Genomic DNA, 20,631 nt, shown 5'->3' on the forward strand with positions numbered 1-20,631 from the left:
AATCAACAGTTTCTTAAACAATAAGAATTTCTATTTAAAAATGGCTTTCCATTGAACAACACTCTATCAGCTCTTGAAACATGTGGTAACAAATATTTTTAAATTGATACATTTGATAATGATTTTCCACAAATTTTAGTAAAAATTATAGCTCCTTTCTACCAAAATTGGGTTGGATGATTTTACAGATACAATTATTATAACATTATATAAATATAATTTCAACTATGGTTTATAGTTGTGTGGAGTCAGTAACTGAGTCTCACTTATTCTTTTATGTTTCCCACAAAAAATGCATAATATATTTAGTAGGAGTTCAGTAAAATTTAATGTGATATATCATTCACAAAAAGAATATATATTCTTATATATATATATGTCTTGTATATGTATAAGAACCACATGACTATTGTAAAGTACATCAAACAGTAATAATTTTTTCATTTAATAAGATTGTAAAATCTTTCAATTTCATAAAAGCCAAGATTTTAAATTGCTGATATACTTTTGAGTACTTCATATATTATTAATTAATTAAAAACATGAAAGTCTTCAAGGAAATTTCAAGACTGGGGTTATTTTTTATTCTAGTTGCAGGAAAAACATTCTCATCAAAAAAGTTTTATTTATAATGCCATTTAGTCATGACAACTCCATTATTTAGAGTGAGGCATTTCTATTACTGAAATTTTAGCTGTATCTCTTAATAGGGAAACCTGCTAAATTTTCTTCCTTTTCATGTTTACTCCTGATTAAAAGAACCTCCTGTGAGGAGGGAATTTCAGGGTAGAAGATCAAGGAAAGGAAGGCTAGGGACTGGGAACACTGAATAACACTGAAACATAACAGCCGGTGACCTGGGGCCAACCAGGAGGGTAACTACCCTGGTTTGATAAAGAGCCTAATTTTTCAAACTCCAAAGCATAACTCTAAGAGATTCATTTTCCCAGTAATAGGACATTTATTTACACTGAGAGAAACAAAAGATTTAATATCCCATCTCAACCTGCTTAAACCTAGTGAGAAACAAAAGCAAGTGCTAACAAATCAAGGGTTCTACATGCTGATAGAAGCGGCAGTGGAAAATTTCCCTGCAGCCTGTGAGACTTGAGAAAGACCCTGTCTCCTCCCTTGTGGGTCAGAGCAAGAAACTGAAGCAATGGGGCCTCCTCAGAGAATCACAACAGGTTACAGAACTTTGCAGCTCTCTCCTTAAGCGAGTTAGCAAGGTGGACACTGCCAAGACATTTATCTGGGGACTGATCTTAAAGTAAAAAAGTGGCACGCCTATCTTTTTAAATTGCATTCTGAAGGCTGGCCAGACACACACACACACACACACACACACATAATTCATACATTTAATTTGCAAAAAATTCAATCAGCTCCTTGAACATGAAGTTATATAACTTTGCTTGGGTAACTAATAGGAACAGCAAGAAGGAGAAATTTTAATTGTAATATGTCAACTATTTTGAGGTTCTGTCTCTTAGAAGCTATTGAATCTAAGGACTTGGGTCAATATTGGCTGCATTCTGTTCTCCCAAAATCTCTGTTAAGTCCTAATACCCGATACCTCAGAATATGACCACATTTGGAAAAAAGGCTCATCATAGATGTATCTAGTTAAAGTGAGATGAATAAAGTGTACCGTTAATCCAGTATGACTGGTTTCCCCCTAGGAAGACACAGAGACAGAAGTACAGGTAGAAGGCCAATTGATGGCAGAGAAGAGGCTGGAGAGAGGCGACTCTAAGTCAAGAAATGGTAAGATTAACAGCAACCAATGTAATGAGGAAGAGGCAAGGAAGGATCCTCCCTTGAGAACACTGCCTTCCAACAATTTGGGTTTGGACTTACTACTTCCAGATCTTGGAGAGAATAAATTTCTGTTTTCTTAAGTCACCCAGCTTGTGATACTTGGCCACTAGATCACGCATCTTCCCTTGATTTGCAGTATTTGACCCAAAATGATTCATTTTTTTAAATATACATGAACATATTTATAACATATTTATTATAAATATACATATATTATGTATTTATTATACAATGTCTTAACCACTGCACCAAACTCCCCCTTCATGTGTTCATTTTGTCTGTGCTCTGATTTTCCCAAAATCTAATGGCACAATTGAGACTATAACCTAGGTCTTCTTATTCTCCAAATAATAAATACTTTTAAAAATTAATTCTCATTCACCAAATCAATACGCATGCATGATGTGATATATATTTAACAGAAAGCTTATAAAAATATAAAAACCAAAAAAAAATTATCCTATTCATCATTCCAAACACAAAGACCCTCCTTAAAAAATTCTTCTGTTATTTGAAACAATGAAAATTGTTAATATTTGTTTTATTTTTCATCCTTAAATAGTATTGATTGGGGGCAGGTGTCAAGGTGCATCCAGTTAAGTCATATCTTGGGATGCCAATATCTCATATCAGAGTGCTTGGGATCAGGTCTTTTCTCCAATTCCAGGGCTATCTTCTTTATAATGTGCCTGGATGGCAGTAGATAGGAGATCAGTACTGGAACTTCTGCCATGGAAGTTAGAGACTAGGATGGAGTTCCTGGCTCCTAACTTCAACCTGGCCCTGGCCTGGCTGCTGTGGGCATCTGAGGATTGGCCAGTAGATGGAAGATCTTTCTCTCTTTCTCTCTCTCACTCTTGCTCTTGCTCTCATTCTCACTCTTGTTCTGCTTTTCAAATAAATAAACATAAAAATAAATAAATAGTATCCTTTGGTTTCTGATAAGACTAGTATTTAACTGTTTTATAACTCTATCTTCTCTCTACCCAATAGAAGTATAACAAAAAATGATTTTGAAATCAATATTTGATGTTTGCTTTATTTGATCAGATAAGCAATTCTCATTGCTGAAGCACATGATGAAATATTTTATTTTTATGCAAATGATTATTTTGTCAAGACTTGTAAATTGCTGTATATGTGTTGTCTCCTTGCTTAGTTTGCTAATTTAATATGATTAAAAACATTCTTTACCTCTATAACTTAACTGTAAGACTCATCTCAGTATGGTCAAATAACAGTGAGTCAACTTTTTTGCAATATTATGAAAAACGTCTCAAGTTCCACCTTTACACATAATATTTTGCCTAACCATGCTATTTCAGATTAAAAATTATTCTCCTCCAGAATATTGAAGGAATTGCTCATTTTCTTTTGGTTTCAAGTCATGCTATCAAGAAATTCAACATCATTTACACTTCTAGCTCTTCTGAATATAATATTGTCCTCATTACCCCATCCATCTCCAATAATCTAAATTTTTTAGAATCTTCTCTTTATTTCTATGGGTCTCATATTCCTTAATAATGAATAATGATATGAATTCATTGTAGTTAGCTCTCATTGAACTCTGTATACCTTTAAACCTTTATTTTTTACTTCTGCAAAATAGTCTTGTACTACATACTTCCATATTTCTTTTTTTTTTTTTTTTTTGACAGGCAGAGTGGACAGTGAGAGAGAGAGACAGAGAGAAAGGTCTTCCTTTGCCGTTGGTTCACCCTCCAATGGCCACCGTGGCTGGCGCGCTGTGGCCAGCGCAGCGCACTGATCCGATGGCAGGAGCCAGGTACTTATCCTGGTCTCCCATGGGGTGCAGGGCCCAAGCACTTGAGCCATCCTCCACTGCACTCCCTGGCCACAGCAGAGAGCTGGCCTGGAAGAGGGGCAACCGGGATAGAATCCAGTGCCCCAACTGGGACTAGAACCTGGTATGCCAGCGCCGCAAGGCGGAGGATTAGCCTAGTGAGCCACGGCGCCGGCCCCTTCCATATTTCTTATGAAATTTCTCCCTAGACTTTTCCTCTGCTTTCCTTTTTTTTTTTTTTTTGAGTTGAAATCAGCTTCAAGTTATACCTCCAATCTTGTTGCTATAACTTACTATTTTTTCTCCTATTCCCACATTTTGTTGTTGTTGTTGTTATTCTACTTACTAGGAGAATTCTTCGGATGTGTCTTCTAAGCCTCTTAACAGTTTTTGTTTAATTTATGATGTGATGGCTTTCAGATATCTTTCTTATTGTTTTGAAACACTGAGCAAGTCTTGTTCACTTCTCCTTTGAGGGATATTCACAAAGCAAATAAAACCAAAATCTAAATCACATTAAGCCATCTACCTTCCATCTTCCCAAATTAATTTTGTTGACATTATCTATTATAGTTATTAATTACAAATAATACATATAATGTATCCATTACAATCTCCTCTCCAATAATTCAGAGAATAATTCTGAATAAAATATTTCTAAAACATTTTAAATTTAATGTGTTGAACTCAAATAGTCTGGATCCTGATTATGACTCTAAGTTACATTGGAAAAACGGCTTAGTCACTATTTCCTTTCCTGTAGATCAAGGATAACAATAACTCATGGGATTATAGTGAAAACGTTTTCACTATAATATATATAAATATATAAATAATAAATATAATATATATATAATATATAAATAATATATAATATAATAAATAATATAATAAATATAAATAATAAATATATAAATAATATATATATAAAACTATAGTTTTATAGTGTACAACAGTCAAAAGTGTGTCACAGCCTATCACTGAGCTCATCCTCTTCCTGAGCTGTTTTCCTGGATTTATTCAATACCATGTTGTTTAGATCTTCTTATTCTTTGATTTTTTTACAAGACAATGGGAGCCAGTGTTCCCCATTGAAAATAGATGATCAATGAAGTTTTTTTTTTTTTTTTCTAAATAGAAGTTACCTAGCTTGAGCTTTTAAAGGTGAGGAGCTATTTGATACCACTCTGTCAACATTCTCTGTAAAGGGAACAAAGATGAATAGTCTAGAAATTTACAGGCCACCGTTATGTTTTATGCTATGTAGCCCTTAAAAGAAAAAGCACCTGTAATAAGGTTTTTAGTGTTCTTCTAAACTGCAATGTTCTTTCCCAATTTCTTACAAAATATTCATAAGGAAGTATCAAAAAAGACAAATAAAACTGCTCAAGTAATGATATTACCAAAATAATCATGGAGGGATGTTATCCCTTATAATAAATGAACTGGTATTTTAGCTCTAGAAGAAATCACCCAGACTAAAATTTAATAAAGGAAATACTTGCTAGGATTGCCTGCAATGTGTTTTTTAATTACATGTGTATTTTACATTTCTTATATACAATTTTTAAATTTCTGTTCTTGGGTTTTCCTTTAGAGGTAGGAGAGATAGATCTTGGTTTAACACCAACATGCTATGTGAACCTGTGCACACTATCAAACTTTTTTTTTTTTTTTTTTTTTTTTTTTTGACAGGCAGAGTGGACAGTGAGAGAGAGAGACAGAGAGAAAGGTCTTCCTTTGCCATTGGTTCACCCTCCAATGGGAGCCGCAGCCAGCACACCACGCCTATCCGAAGGCAGGAGCCAGGAGCCAGGTGCTTCTCCTGGTCTCCCATGTGGGCCATCCTCCACTGCACTCCCTGGCCACAGAAGAGAGCTGGCCTGGAAGAGGGGCAACCGGGACAGAATCCGGTGCCCCGACCAGGACTAGAACCTGGTGTGCCAGCGCCGCAGGCGGAGGATTAGCATAGTGAGCCGCGGCGCTGGCCCACTATCGAACTTCCGTAAAACATGAAGTTTGAACTACACTACCTGAATCCTGCCCTGTTTAACATTCTTGGTTTATAATATTTTAGCATCCAGAAGTGTATGGATAGCATACACTGAGAAGCATTTTAATTTGACTCAATATGGCACGATGTAGCAAAGGATAAACAACATTTAAATGTTAACGTGAAAATAATAAAGTGCATCAGAATAACATTATACTTTTCAAATATTCAGTAAATGTTTGCTGAAAGCCTATCATGGCCCAATTATTCCAGAGTATGAACAAAATGAATGGTGTCGATGAAAGTTTAGTAGGAGGACAGCTTATGTTTGTGGGAATAGAATTTAGGCACCCTGTTCCTTCTCCTTTTATTTTTTTATATCAACAGCATGGTATCTAGAAAAGAACCTCAAGTTGGAAATTGGACAGTAAAATAAAAATCAAATTTATAAAAGATCTTTGAATCTTCACAGGGGAATATGTATTTTATTACATAGGAAATAAGGACATTGAGAGACAAATAGGTAAGTGATATTGGTCATTAGGCGAATTCTTTTACTAACAACATGTGGAACAGGTGGGACAGAGACTATTCACTTCCTATTAGAGAACTATTTGTGCTTATAAACTTTTTATTCCATTTTCAATACACTGAAAATGGAATTTTCATAGATGAGGTTTTTATGAAACGATGACCTGTAAAACTGATGACCACATTCAACCTGTCACCTGTTTTAGAAATACAGATTTGTGAAATACAACCAATCCATTCCTTTGTAAATTGCCCAAGACTATTATCATATTGCCATAGAAAATGGAGCTATTCAGACAGAGAAATTATGGTCTGTAAAACCTAAAATATTTGACTTCTAAAGCTTTACAGGAAATGTTTCTGACATGTTTTTAAACCAAAGTAGTGAATAGTATAATGTTCCATTGTTAGAGAAAAACTATAAGCTTTGTATTAAACAATCTCAAATAGAATAAGAAATGAACCATCATATACACATTTCAATTCGTGTAATGAATATCTAAGTATATGTATTGAGATATAACTTATATACAAAACTTTTCTTTTAACAATGTACAATGCAGTAAAGCTTGGTTTATTCACAAACTTGTAAAACTATTATCACTATCTAATTTTAGAATATTTTCATCACTATGTTAAGAAATTCCATACATATCACCAGTCAATCTCTAAACCTCTTCCATTCCTAATTCTGGAAAAGAATCCATTTTGTGTCTCTAGGAATTTGCCTATTGTGGACTTTCTATATAAATTGAATCATATCATATCTAGCCCTTTATGTCTGCATATACCATATATTTCATTCTTTTTTTTTTTTTTTTTTTTTGACAGGCAGAGTGGACAGTGAGAGAGAGAGACAGAGAGAAAGGTCTTCCTTTGCCGTTGGTTCACTCTCCAATGGCCGCCGCGGCCGGCGCACCGCGCTGATCCGATGGCAGGAGCCAGGAGCCAGGTGCTTTTCCTGGTCTCCCATGGGGTGCAGGGCCCAAGCACCTGGGCCATCCTCCACTGCACTCCCGGGCCATAGCAGAGAGCTGGCCTGGAAGAGGGGCAACCGGGACAGAATCCGGCACCCCAACCGGGACTAGAACCCGATGTGCCGGCGCCGCTAGGTGGAGGATTAGCCTAGTGAGCCGCGGCGCCGGCCATGGATATACCATATATTTCATCTCAATCTTTTATACAACTAAAATATATTCCACTATAGGAATATATTCCACTGTAGGAATATATTACATATGTATATGGTCAACAATTGTTAGACTAGGTTTTTCTGCTTTTTTACTATGATGAATAATTCTTCTATGAATGTTTGTGTACACGCTTTGAATTAATATTTGTTTTCCATTCTCTTTATATTCTTAGAAATGGAATCATTGGGTTATATGGTAACATTTTAATTTTTTGAGCAATTACCAATTGTTTTACTAAATAATTGTATGCAATGTATGAAAATTCTAATTTCTGCACTTCTCACCAACATTTTATTGCTAATCTTTTTAGAATAAGAAAATATATATATATTATTTTCCCATTAATGCTAAGCCATATTATTCAAAATGTGTCTCAAAATGTTCATCCAGGTAAACCATCCCAGTCACTACCTTAATTCAAATGCTTACTAAGAAAATTGTCAAGCAACAGAAAGTTATTTTGAAAAACCATCTAAAGAGAAGAGCTACATTGCTATAGATAACTTATTAACTTGATAGATTAGTCTCTCAATATTTATCATTTTGTTTAATAAAAGTTACTATTCCCATTGATTTATAGTGATATTAATATAAATGCCTAATTTCAAAGTCAATATTTCTTTCACTGTGAACATAAAAGTTTTTAAAAGATAGTTGTGAGCTGGGCTACAATAAGAACTGTGGCTATTGAAATATTACTGTTAAAAGCCAAAACAATTGGCAGCCTTGGAAAGGCATAAACTATATATACACAAACTCTGAATATGCTATTATTTCCCACATTTTTCCTTTACATACTTGATTCATTATATGATATAAATAATTTCCTCTAATTTGAAAAGATAATCAAGATGAATACATTTACATCTTCAATTCAAAATAATTTTTAAGTGAAAAAGAAGCTCCTTACATTTTTAAAAGATGTTCTACAGATGGATTTAAGTATTTTCTTTACTACAGGTACAATTTTTCTGCCCTATCATAGTACTTCATTGTGATCAGTTTGCAACAAGACCTCTAGTGCTCTATGAAAAACTGCATTCAGTAAATTATATTGTTAAATCTGTACCTGAACCCTTAAAACACTACAACTAAGCCTGAAAACGTGTGACCATTCATCAGTACCCTTGGAACTTATAAATTATTGCAAATAACCTCACATATGTATATAATTCAAACATAAAGCTTGTGGAGAAGAGATGTAAAATAAACCCTGCAGTATTGCTTCTTCTGTATTTAATGCTTTTTATGGTTAGACAAAAAGATTAATATTACTAAAAAGAAAGATGAAACTGTTTCAAGGACTGTTTTCTAAGATTTAGAAAATTTTCACAGAACGAAGAGCCTATGTCAGCATGTCATTCCTATAATGTAACATGAGGTAAATCTGTAAGTGATTAATATAAATATTAGTATAAACAGGTATAAGCCATGACCAAATCACTTTTCACCATTTCTGGTGAAAAGTATCTCATTTAATGTATTTGGGGAGAGGATTACAGTAAGTGAAAAGGGGTGGACAAAGAAGGTTTCGGCAGGAATAACTTTTATGTGCCTTACCATTAGCATCAAGTAGTGTCTAACAGTCTACTGCTGCAAAGAGCTATATCCTTTTCAAGTGTGCTGGCCAAGAACATACTTTGTATAGCATAGTAGGATCACAGAAGAATTATTAATGCTTTATATTTACCTTTGGTTATATGCATTATCATATACGCATATCAAAATCTATAAACAGAATTTTACATCACTTTTATCTCATTTGGGAGAGTTTACAGCTAAGGTGGAATTATGTGCTACAGAATTTTCTAGAATATCTAAACATGGACAAAACTAAAGGAAAACATCACTACCTCTTTTGTAAATGATTGCATGAAATTTCAATCTTGCTCATCTTTTTATATATGGGTTTATTAGATAAGGATTGTGACCCAGTAATTCCTTAGCGGCAATTTTACCAAACTGTAAATTCTTTCATTAAAAAACTTTATAAAAAGTTAATACTAATCTTATTCAAAAACCATGAGTGCCACACTAGTGAATAACTTGAAAAATATTTCCTATTTTAAAAGACAAAACCCAAAATACAAAAACCTGTTCTGACTAAAGAAGCTGCAATATAGATGCATGACTGATGTGTCTAATGTGATATATACAGTACCTAATTAATGTTAAATACACGATCAGTACATTTTTCTGTATGACTCACTTCATGCTTCACTTTTCCAGAAACTGAATTCTGAACTTCCTCTACTTTTTTTAAAAGTTTATTTATTTATTTATTTGAAAGACAGAGTTACAGAGAAGCAGAGAGAGAGAGAGGTCTTCCATCTGCTGGTTCACTCCTCAGATGGCCACAACAGCCAGGGCTGCACCAATGTGAAGCCAGCAGCCAAGAGCTTCTTCTGGGTCTCCCACATGGGTACAGGGGCCCAAGGACTTGGACATCCTCCACTGTTTTCCCAGGCCACAACAGAGAGCTGGATCGGAAGTGGACCCTCCAGGACTTGAACCGGCGGTCATATGGGATGCCGGCACTGCTGACACCAACTTTACCCACTCCACCACAGCGCCAGGCCCCTGAACTTCCTCTTCTAAAATTGGTACAATCAGGTTATCCTTGGGGGTCAAATTGCCTTTCATCACAAATTTAGTAAATCAATGACACAAAAATGTTTCAATTTAATATTCATTAAATATCTGCCACTGATGAAAATAACAAGGTGAAAATATTCTGTAAATCCTAGCCATACTGATCTTAGTTTTGCTACAGATAATTCTTATATGCTAAATCTGCTAGGAAAAAAGGGGGTTTGGGAAGGTGTGGAAAGAGAATGAATTAGAAGGCTTATTCAGTAAAATAATCTAATAAAACTTCCCTAATTTGGAGAAAGATAGGAACATCCAAATACATAGACATGATGAGAAAATATCTTCACCATGACACACTGTACTCAAACTTTGAACAGTAAAACATAAAGAAAAGATTAAAATGTGGAATACAGAAATGTCAATTACCTTCAGATGGATCTCCAATTATACGCAACTGATTTATCATCAGAAACACAGGCTAGGAGCCGGCGCCGTGGCTCAATAGGCTAATCCTCCACCTTGCGGCGCCGGCACACCGGGTTCTAGTCCCGGTTGGGGCGCCGGATTCTGTCCCGGTTGCCCCTCTTCCAGGCCAGCTCTCTGCTATGGCCCGGGAGTGCAGTGGAGGATGGCCCAGGTGCTTGGGCCCTGCACCCCATGGGAGACCAGGAAAAGCACCTGGCTCCTGGCTCCTGCCAGAATCAGCGCGGTGCGCCGGCTGCAGCGGCGGCCATTGGAGGGTGAACCAACGGCAAAAGGAAGACCTTTCTCTCTCTGTCTCTCTCTCACTGTCCACTCTGCCTGTAAAAAAAAAAAAAAAAAAAAAAGAAACACAGGCTAGGAGAGAATGGAGAGACATAGTCCAAGTCTTAATAGAAAAAAAAAACTGTCAACCCAGAACACTAAACCCTGAAACGTTCTCATTTATGAAAAAGGGTGAAATAAATACCTTCCAAAATAAACAGAAATTGAAAGAAACTGTCACACTCTTTCAGCTTACAAGTGATGCATAATGATGTGCTACGCACAGAAACATAGAAACACAGTCATCATTGTAAAAGAAGGTGAAGGCAAAAATCTCTCAGTAAAAGCACAAAGGAAGCCCAAAGTAAAAAATAGGAATATTTAGGGGAAAATAGCTACTAATCAACAGTAACCCTGAATGTAATTGACTTAATTCTCCAATTAAAAGATATAGACTGCCTAAATGGATTTAAAAAAAAAAAAAAAGACACATCTATTTGCTGCTTACAAGAAACACACCTTAACAACAAAGATACACATCGACAGAAAGTGAAAGGATAGGTAAAGTTGCTGCCTGCAGTGCCGGTATCCCACATGGATACCGGTTCGAGTCCTGGCTGCTCCACTTCTGATCCAGCTCTCTGCTATGGCTTAGGAAAGTAGAAGATGGCCCAAGTCCTTGGGCCCCTGCACCCATGTGGGAGACGGAGAAGAAGTTCCTTTCTCTTAGCTTTGCAGTGGCAACCATCTGAGGAGTGATCCAGTGGATGGAAGATTCTCTCTCTCTCTCTCTCTCTCTCTCTGTGTGTGTCTCTGTCTCTCTGTGTCTCTCTCTGCCTCTGCCTCTCTGTAACTCTGCCTTTCAAATAAAAAAGATCTTAAAAAAATGAAAAGATGGAAAAAGATATTCTATCCTAATGAACAGCAAAAACAATCAACTGTAACCATCCTAACACAAGAAAAAGTAGATTTTACCACAAAGACTCTTAAAAGAGACAAAGATATACATTATGTAACAGTTAAGGGATTAATTCAGAGGAAGACATGACTATAATACATGTATAGGTCGGGGCCAGTGCTGTGGCACAACAGGTTAAAGCCCTGGCTTGCAGAACCAACTTCTCAAATGGGCACCAGTTTGAGTCCCCGCTGCTCCTCTTCTTGTTCAGCTCTCTTCAGTGGCCTGAGAAGGCAGTAGAGGATGACCCAAGTGCTTGTGTCCCTGCACCCATGTGGAAGTTGTGGAAGAAGCTCCCACCTCCTGGCCTCAGATAAGCTCAGCTCTGACCATTGCAGTTAATTGGGGAGTGAGCCAATAGATGGAAGACTCTCTCTTTCTCTCTCTCTCTCTCTCTGGTTCTACCTCTCTTTGTAACTCTGTCTTTCAAATAAATAAAATAAATCTTTTATAAAAATGTATATGTACCCAATGCAAGGGTTCTGGCTATTTAAAACACAAGTTAATGGAACAAAAGTTAATGGATCTAAAGGGAGACAAAGACTCTAATACAACAGTAATGGAGAATTTAAAAACCCCATTCTCAACAATGGACAGCTCAACTAGACAGAAAGTCAACAAAGAATCAACAGAGTAAATCTACACTATGGACCAAATGGACCTAACTGGTATTTATAGAACATTTCATCCACAGTTGTGGAATATACACTCTTTTCATCAGTGCATGGAACTTTCTCTTGGATAGATCATATGGTGGGCCACAAAGCAAGTCAACAAATTCAAAAAATTGAAATCATACCAGGTATTTTTCTGTCCATGATGGAATGAAGCTAGAAATTAACAACTTAAGAAACTGTAGAAAATATGCAAACACATGGAAACTGAACATGCTCCTGAATTAACAATGGGTCATAGACGAAATCAAAATAGAAATTTAAAAAGTCCTGAAAATAGGCCAGTGCCGTGGCTCAATAGGCTAATCCTCTACCTGCAGCGCCAGCACACTGGGTTCTATTCCCAGTCGGGGCTCCAGATTCTGTCCCGGTTGCCCCTCTTCCAGGCCAGCTCTCTGCTATGGCCCGGGAGTGCAGTGGAGGATGGCCCAAGTGCTTGGGCCCTGCACCTAACAGAAGACCAGGATAAGCCCTGGTTCCTGGCTTCAGATTATCGTGGTGCACTGGCCGCAGCACGCCGGCCGCAGCGGCCATTGGAGGGTGAACCAATGGTAAAGGAAGACCTTTCTCCCTGTCTCTCTCTCTCTCACTGTCCACTTTGCCTGTCACACACACACACACACACACACAAATCCTGGAAACTGATGTAGATAGCAATAGAACATATCAAAATTTATGGGATACAGCAAAAGCAGTGTTAAAAGTGAACTTTATAGCAACTATCACCTACATCAAGAAATTGGAAAGGTACCAAACAAATGAGCATCTCAAGGACCTAGAAAAACAATAACAAATCAAACACAAAAGTAGTTGAAGGAAAAAAATAACTAAAATTAAAGAAGAAATAAAATTGAAACAAAAAATACAAATATCAGTGAAATAAAGAGCTGGTTTTTTTAAAAAAACATAAACAAAATTAATACTCTAATGGCCCAACCAACCAAGAAAAGGTTGGGGGGAGAAGATCCAAATAAATGAAATCGGAAATAAAAAAGAGATGTAACAATGGATACTACAGAAATAAAAATATCAACAGGAATTAATACAAACAGCTATATGCCAATAAGCTGAAATGTCTAGAAGAAATGAATAGATTCTTGGATACATACAATGTACCAAAATTGAGTCATGGAGACATAGAAACCCAAATAAGTTTCTAACCAAAGCAGAGACTGAATCAATAATACACACTCCCAACAAAGAAAAGCTCAGGACTGGAAGGATAAACTGCTGAATTCTACCAGAATTTAAAGAACTAAATTCAATTCTTCTTAAACTATTCAAAGCAATTTGAAAGGAGGAAATCTTTCCATTTTCTTTTATGAGGGCACTATCACCTTAATTCCAAAACCAGAAAAAGATACAGCAAAGAAAGACAATTAGAGAGCAATATCCCTAACAAACATAGATTTAAAAATACTCAACAAAATACTAGCTGATAGAATTCAACAATACGTAAGAAAGATCAATTATTCAGATAAACTGAGATTTATTCCTAGTATGCAGCGATGATTCAATATAAGCAAATTAATAAATGTGAAAAGCACATTAACAAATTGTAGAACAAAAACAATATGATTATCTCAATAAATGCAGAGAAAGCATTTGATAATACACAGCATCATTTTGTGATAAAAACCTTAAGATAATTGGATATCAAAGGAACATTTCTCAACACAATCAAGGCAATATATGGCACACCCACACTGAGCATCATATTGAGTGGGGAAATTTTGAAAACATTAAATAAATACATAGAAATAAATAAAAAATAAAGACATAGAAGAAGACACAAAAAATGGAAAAATTTCCATATTCATGGATGAAAGGAATTAATATCATCAAAATTACATACTACCAAAGGAATTTACAGATTCAATGCAATCCTGATCAAAATACCAATGACATTCTTCTAAGATCTAGAAAAAAAAATCCCAAAACTCATACAGAAACATGAGACCCTAAATTAGCTAAAGTGATCTTAAATAACAAAACAAATCAGGAAGCATTGCAATACCAGATTTCAAAATATTCCACAGGGCAGTTATAATAAAAACAGCCTAGTACTGGAACAAAATAGATATGTAGGCCAATTTAATATAACACAAACTCCAGAAATTAATCCATTTATCTAGAACAAATTATTGACAAAGGCACTAAAATAAAACCCTGGAGAAAGGACAGTCTCTTTGACACTTAATCCTATCTTTTTTATCAATTATGAACTTAAACTGATCACTTTAACAAGTAAGATGACATTGGTACATGCCACCTTGATGGGATTGCCACAGCAGAGAGCTGGACTGGAAGAGGAGCAACAGGGACAGAACCGGGACCCAATCGAGACTAGAACCCCGGGATGCCAGCACCACAGGCGGAAGATTAGCCTAGTGATCCGCGGCACTGGCCAGGATTGAATTAGAATCCCCTGGCACATTTCTAGCTCTACCATTAGGGGTAAATCAGAGTGAGCATGTGCCAAACTGTACATCTCTTCCTTCTCTTATTCCCACTTTTACATTTAACAGGGATCACTTTTCAGTTAAATTTAAATGACTAAGAATAATTGTGTGTTAATTAAAGAGTTAAGTGTCAAAGGAATTACATAAATAAGATCAGTGTCTGCAAATAATAATTGATAGAATTAAAAAGGAGAGAATGATCCTACATGGGAAGCAGGATACACAGCAGACTCATAGAATGGCAGATGTCCGAAACAGCACTCTGGCCTCAGAATCAGCCCTTAAGGCATGCAGAACTGGCTAAAAAGCCCATGAGAGTTTTGAAGGCATGGAAAGCCAATACACCGTGGCAAAAAAAAAAAAAAAACCTAAATGAAAGATCTCTGTGAGTGAGATTCCAGTGGGAAAAACAGGCCATCAAAGAAGGCAGTACTGGCCAGTGCCGCGGCTCACTAGGCTAATCCTCCACTTTGCGGCACCAGCACACCGGGTTCTAGTCCGGTCGGGGTGCCGGATTCTGTCCCAGTTGCCCCTCTTCCAGACCAGCTCTCTGCTGTGGCCAGGGAGTGCAGTGGAGGATGGCCCAAGTCCTTGGGCCCCGCACCCCATGGGAGACCAGGATAAGTACCTGGCTCCTGCCATCGGATAGCATGGTGCGCCGGCCGTGGCAGCCATTGGAGGGTGAACCAACAGCAAAAGGAAGACCTTTCTCTTTGTCTCCTTCCCTCACTGTCCACTCTGCCTGTCAAAATAAATAAATAAATAAATAAATAAATATTAAAAAAAAAGAAGGCAGTACTTTTATCCAAAGGGAGGAGAGAACTTCCATTTTGACTATGACCTTGTCTAAATAAGATTGGAGTTGGTGAACTCAAGAGGCTTCCTTAGCTTGGCAGCTCATGACGAGAGCCTTGGGTGATTACTGACATCATAAATAAGAATGTCAATTGTTAAATCAACAACAGGAGTCACTTGTGCACATGCTCCCCATGTAGGACCTCTGTCCTTACTGTGTTGTACTATGCTAATTAATGGTAAAAATACTACCCAAACAGTACTCTATACTTTGTGTGTCTTTGTGGGTGCAGTCTGTTGAAATCTTTACTTAGTATATACTAAGTTGATCTTCTGTATATAAAGATCATTGAAAATGATGGTGATAAAGAATCGGATGGGAGAGAGAGTGGGAGATGGGATGGTTGCGGGTGGGGGGAAGGTTATAGGAGGGAATTCGACAGTTGTACTTTTGAAATTTATATTTTTTAAATAAAAATTTTAAAAAAGGACAGTCTCTTTAAAAAATTGAGAATTCTGTATGCAGAAGTATGAAACAAGGCACCTATGTTACAGCTTATAAAAAAAACTCAAATTAATAAAGGGCTAAATTGAGGACCTGATATCATCAAATTACTGGAAGAAAACATTGGGGAAATTCTACAAGACATTAACATAGGCAAAAATTTCTTCAAAAAGACCCCAGAAGCACAGACAATCAAAGCAAAATAGATTACATCAAGCTAAGAAGTGTCTACACTACAAAGGAAATACTCAGTAAAATGAGGCAACCAACAGAATGGGAGAAAATATTTGCAAACTATGCAGCTCATAAAGGATTAGTATCCTAGATCTATAAAGAACTCAAGAAAGTCAAAAACAACAAAAAGAAACAAGCCAGTTAAGAAATGGCCCAAGGACTTGAATAGGTATTTTCAAAAGAGTGAATTCAAATGGCCAACAGACACATGAACAAATGCTCAGGATCCCTAGCCATCAGGGAAATGCAAATAAAAACCACAACATGGTATCACCTCACCCCAGTTAAAAAGGCTATCATACAGAAATCAACAAATAAATGCTGGTGACAATGCGGGGAAAAATGTACCCTAGTCCACTGTTAATGAGAATGCAAATTAGTATAGCCATTGTGGAAGATAGTATAGAGATACCTCAGAAAGCTGAAAACAGATCAGTCATTTGACCAGGCATTCCATCCAAACAAAATGAAAATTGACATATAAAGAGTTATCTGTATTCCCATGTTTATTGCAGCCTAATTCACAATAGCTAATGTGGAATCAGCCAGATATCCATCAACCTATGACTGAATAAGGAAACTGTGTCACATATACACTATAGAATACTACTCAGCTATAAAAATAGTGAAATTCTTTCACAACAAAATGGATGCAACTGGAATCCATTATACTTAGTGAAATAAGCCATTCCCAAAAAGACAAATACTATGTTTTCCTTGATCTGTGGAAACTAATAGAGTACAAAAAAATATAATGTATATCAGTGGAAAAAATATCAGTATATTCAAGCATTTCTATTCCCTTACTAAAACATTAAAATCTAGCAATCTCTTAAAGAAATTACAGCTTTCTTCATCAGATGCACATAAACATAGATTATAATGATTCTTTTATTTATCTTTTAAATCAGAAGGAATAAAAATAGTATAAACAAAAATACTTATACTTTACAAAAAAATACTTATGTAGTTACCTTTGTTGGTGCTCTTTTTTAGTTCATATGAATTCAAGCTAACATGGTGTCCTTACATTATATCCAAAGGAATATTTGATTGTTCTTGTAAGACTGACCTATTGGTAATAAATTCACTTAGTTTTATTTTTAGAAAGATTTATTTATTCATTTGCTCATTTATTTATTTGAAAGATATAGTGACAAAGGAGAGAGAGAGAGAAATATGGCAAAGGAGAGGGACAAAGAGAGACTTTTCATCTGCTGCTTCACTTCCCAAATTCCAGTCATCGTCAGGGATAGGCTAGGCTCAATCAAGGAACTAGGAATTCCATCAGGGTCTCCTTCATGGGAGGCAGGCACCCAAGTGTTTGGACCATTATCTGTTGTCTCTTAGAGCATTGTCAGGGAGCTGATTCAAAAGTGTGGGAGTAGCCAAGGCTCAATATGAGATGTAGTGTCCCAAGGAGCAGCTTAACTAGCTGCACCCCAACATCAATCCCTTTATTAGTTCTTAAGTAAAAATATTCAAAGTTTCAAAAATACACATGCCAACCTTGTACAAGGATCATGTTAATCTTGTCCATAGTATTTCAATTTTAGGGGCCAGCACTGTGGTGCAGTGGTAAAGCCACTGGTTGCAGTGCCGGCATCCCATATGGGCGCCAGTTCTAGTACCGGCTGTTCCTCTTCTGAACCAGCTCTCTTCTATGGCCTGGGAAAGCAGCAGAAGATGGTCCCAGTCCTTAGGCCCCTGCACCCATTTGGGAGACCCTGAAGAAGCTCCTGGCTCATGGCTTTGGATCAGCTCAGCTCCAGCAGTTACAGCCATCTGAGGAGTGAACTAGTGGATGGAAAATCTCTGTCTCTATCTCTCTCTGTAACTCTGTCTTTCAAATAAATAAATAAATTTTTAAAAAAAATAAATAAATCTTTTAAAAAAATAGTATATATGCTCCCAAAGTGCACATTTAATGTCTACTCTAATATGGTACAAAACTAAATTTTATATATGATGTAGTTATAAATGAAGACTTAATTTCATAGGGATCTTTTCAAAAATATGTGTAGCTTCAATATCATAATGTTGTAGAATGATGAATAAATTAACTTAAAGCTATAGATTCATCTCAAGATAAACAGCAAGATAAATAGATGAACCTCAAGTCATGGCTGTATTTTTTGATAAATAAGATTAAGTTTAATTATGTCTTCTTAGATTTAATCTGGTTTTCTTTAGCTAAAATGAAGCAATCTAGAGTGGCCATTCAGCCTAGCTTACAAAATTCCAATGATGACAATCAGATCACTTTCCAGACTATCTGGTTTCTGTGCTGTGCTCCAAGTTCCTACTTACATAGACTCTAGGAGGCATTGTTGATGACTCAAGTAGGGTTGTTACAGTCACGTGTGAGATCTAGATTAGGTTCCTGCCTTCTTGGGGATCTGGGGAGTAAGCAACTAGATAGGAGCTCTGTCTGCTTGCCTGTTATCTTTCTCTGTCTCTCTGCTTCTCAAATAAATAAATAAATATTTTAAAAAGAGACATTTCAACTTAGTATAAGTGAAATGAAAATATGTTAAGTGAAATGAAAATATGTTAGGTTTTGTATTAATTTCTGACAAAAATACAAATACTTTCAAAAATGAAAACCATAGGCAGAGTTTTGTGTTTCCTGTGATGATTAAATATACCTCATTCCCTTAAAAAGTCTTACGTATCTGGCTTATATGTGCATAAATTATTCCAGAATTTTAAATAATTTTAGTTATGCCTTTACTTTCTTCATTCCTCCCACATAATCTGATTAAGATTTCTGTGTGTGTGTGTGTATGTGTGTGTGTGTGTGTGATTTATTACCTGTAAGTATGGTTAGGACTCACCTTCTAAATGCATTTATTTGTGACAAATAAGTAAGGCCCAAATGTGGTTTCTGTTTCAAGAAATTTTAAGGTTTGGGCATGCTGGACTAGGCAAGAACTAACACCATTGTTTCTGAAGAATCTTGGTTGAGTGGATGAGATTCTGAACATCTGAGAGATGTTAAACAATACTGAATTTCTGGGGATGGGAGAATGATGTATTTTATTTCCATTTTTTTTTGTATATGTCATGTGGATGATGCTTCCTTTTATAATCAAAGATCGGTGGGGATTTTCTGCATTCTGAGCTGCAGGAATATGAAATCTCTTGTTCAAATGACAGTTAAAAGAGAGAAGGCAACATTGGTTGGATCTTCTCTCCTTAGTAAAAGAGGTCCCCTGCACAAGCTCTACATTGTTGCTTCCTTCACTACCAAAATTTGTCTTTCTAATTTTTTTAAAAAATAACATTTTATTTGTGAGGCACAGAGAGAGAAGTGTCATCTGCCAGTTTACTAAACAAATGCCTGCTGAACTGAGCCTAGGTTGAAACTGGGAGGTGGAATTTCAGTTTTCTGAGGTTAGTGGCAGGAAAACAATTACCTGCTATATATCAATGAGTGCATTAGCAGGAAGCTGGATTTGGGAGCTCAACCAGGACTTGAACATCCAATGAGGAACTCACACATCTTAATCACTAGGTCAAATGCCCACCTCCAATTTACTTTCGCTATCACATTTTGTAACTTTTACTGTTTGTGTCCCTTAACAGATTATCATAGCTATAATTATTTTGCATATTTTTGTGTTGATACCTTCACACTAAATATACAATTGATATTCACACCACCACTATAGTTTAAGAACGCTCTGAGTTTGACCATACATGTGCTTTTCCCAGTAAGTTTCTGGAATCAGACTCCATGCATATGTTGTGCTAAGCAATTCATTACTAACATTAGCTGGAGTGCTCTGCTTACACAAAGCACATCATATGTTAAAGAACTTAAATTTTATGTGCAGTCTCTTTATTGTTTTCCTTCATCAGACTTATCAAGAACTGCAATTATCTCCCTTTGGATACTTACTTTCTCTCTCATTTATTAACATCTTCAAACAAAGCTCACAGACACACTTCAATTCTTCATTAATGAAAACATATAAAGTGTACACCCCCAAAAAATGTAAACAATATCAAAAAAAAAAAAAGTGAAACCCCTTGGCTTTCACTGTGCTGATGTGCTAATTCTGGGGAAAGGAAGGCATGTTGTAAGATTCTACATTGTGAGAATCTGCTTTCATAAACATGTTGACATCTTGGCTGGGTCTCTATCTTAGGGCACAGCAGTCATGCTCCTCTGGGCCTACAATATCATCTACAAATTCCCTTTGCCTCTTTCCTGGTTTTAATTTCTTATTCCCTACATTTTCTTCATTTTTAGTTTGCTGCTCATGTTTGTGGAACACACACAAAAGTTGCTTCAGAGACAGAAGTATGCAGGAAGC

General features: G+C 36.3%; 1 long non-coding RNA gene and 1 other non-coding gene across 2 annotated transcripts in view; both read right to left on the reverse strand.

Annotated features, from left to right (window-relative positions):
* LOC138849930 (uncharacterized) overlaps nt 1–20,631 on the reverse strand; it is a 132,799-nt gene that overhangs the window by 32,916 nt on the left and 79,252 nt on the right. The window lies entirely within an intron of this gene.
* On the reverse strand, nt 17,783–17,884 carry LOC127490848 (U6 spliceosomal RNA). Its single transcript, XR_007919241.2, has one exon. It is a non-coding gene; the product is annotated as a U6 spliceosomal RNA (small nuclear RNA).

This window comes from Oryctolagus cuniculus, chromosome 6 (genome assembly GCF_964237555.1).
Source record: "Oryctolagus cuniculus chromosome 6, mOryCun1.1, whole genome shotgun sequence".
In the NCBI taxonomy this organism is placed as follows: Eukaryota; Metazoa; Chordata; class Mammalia; order Lagomorpha; family Leporidae; genus Oryctolagus; species Oryctolagus cuniculus.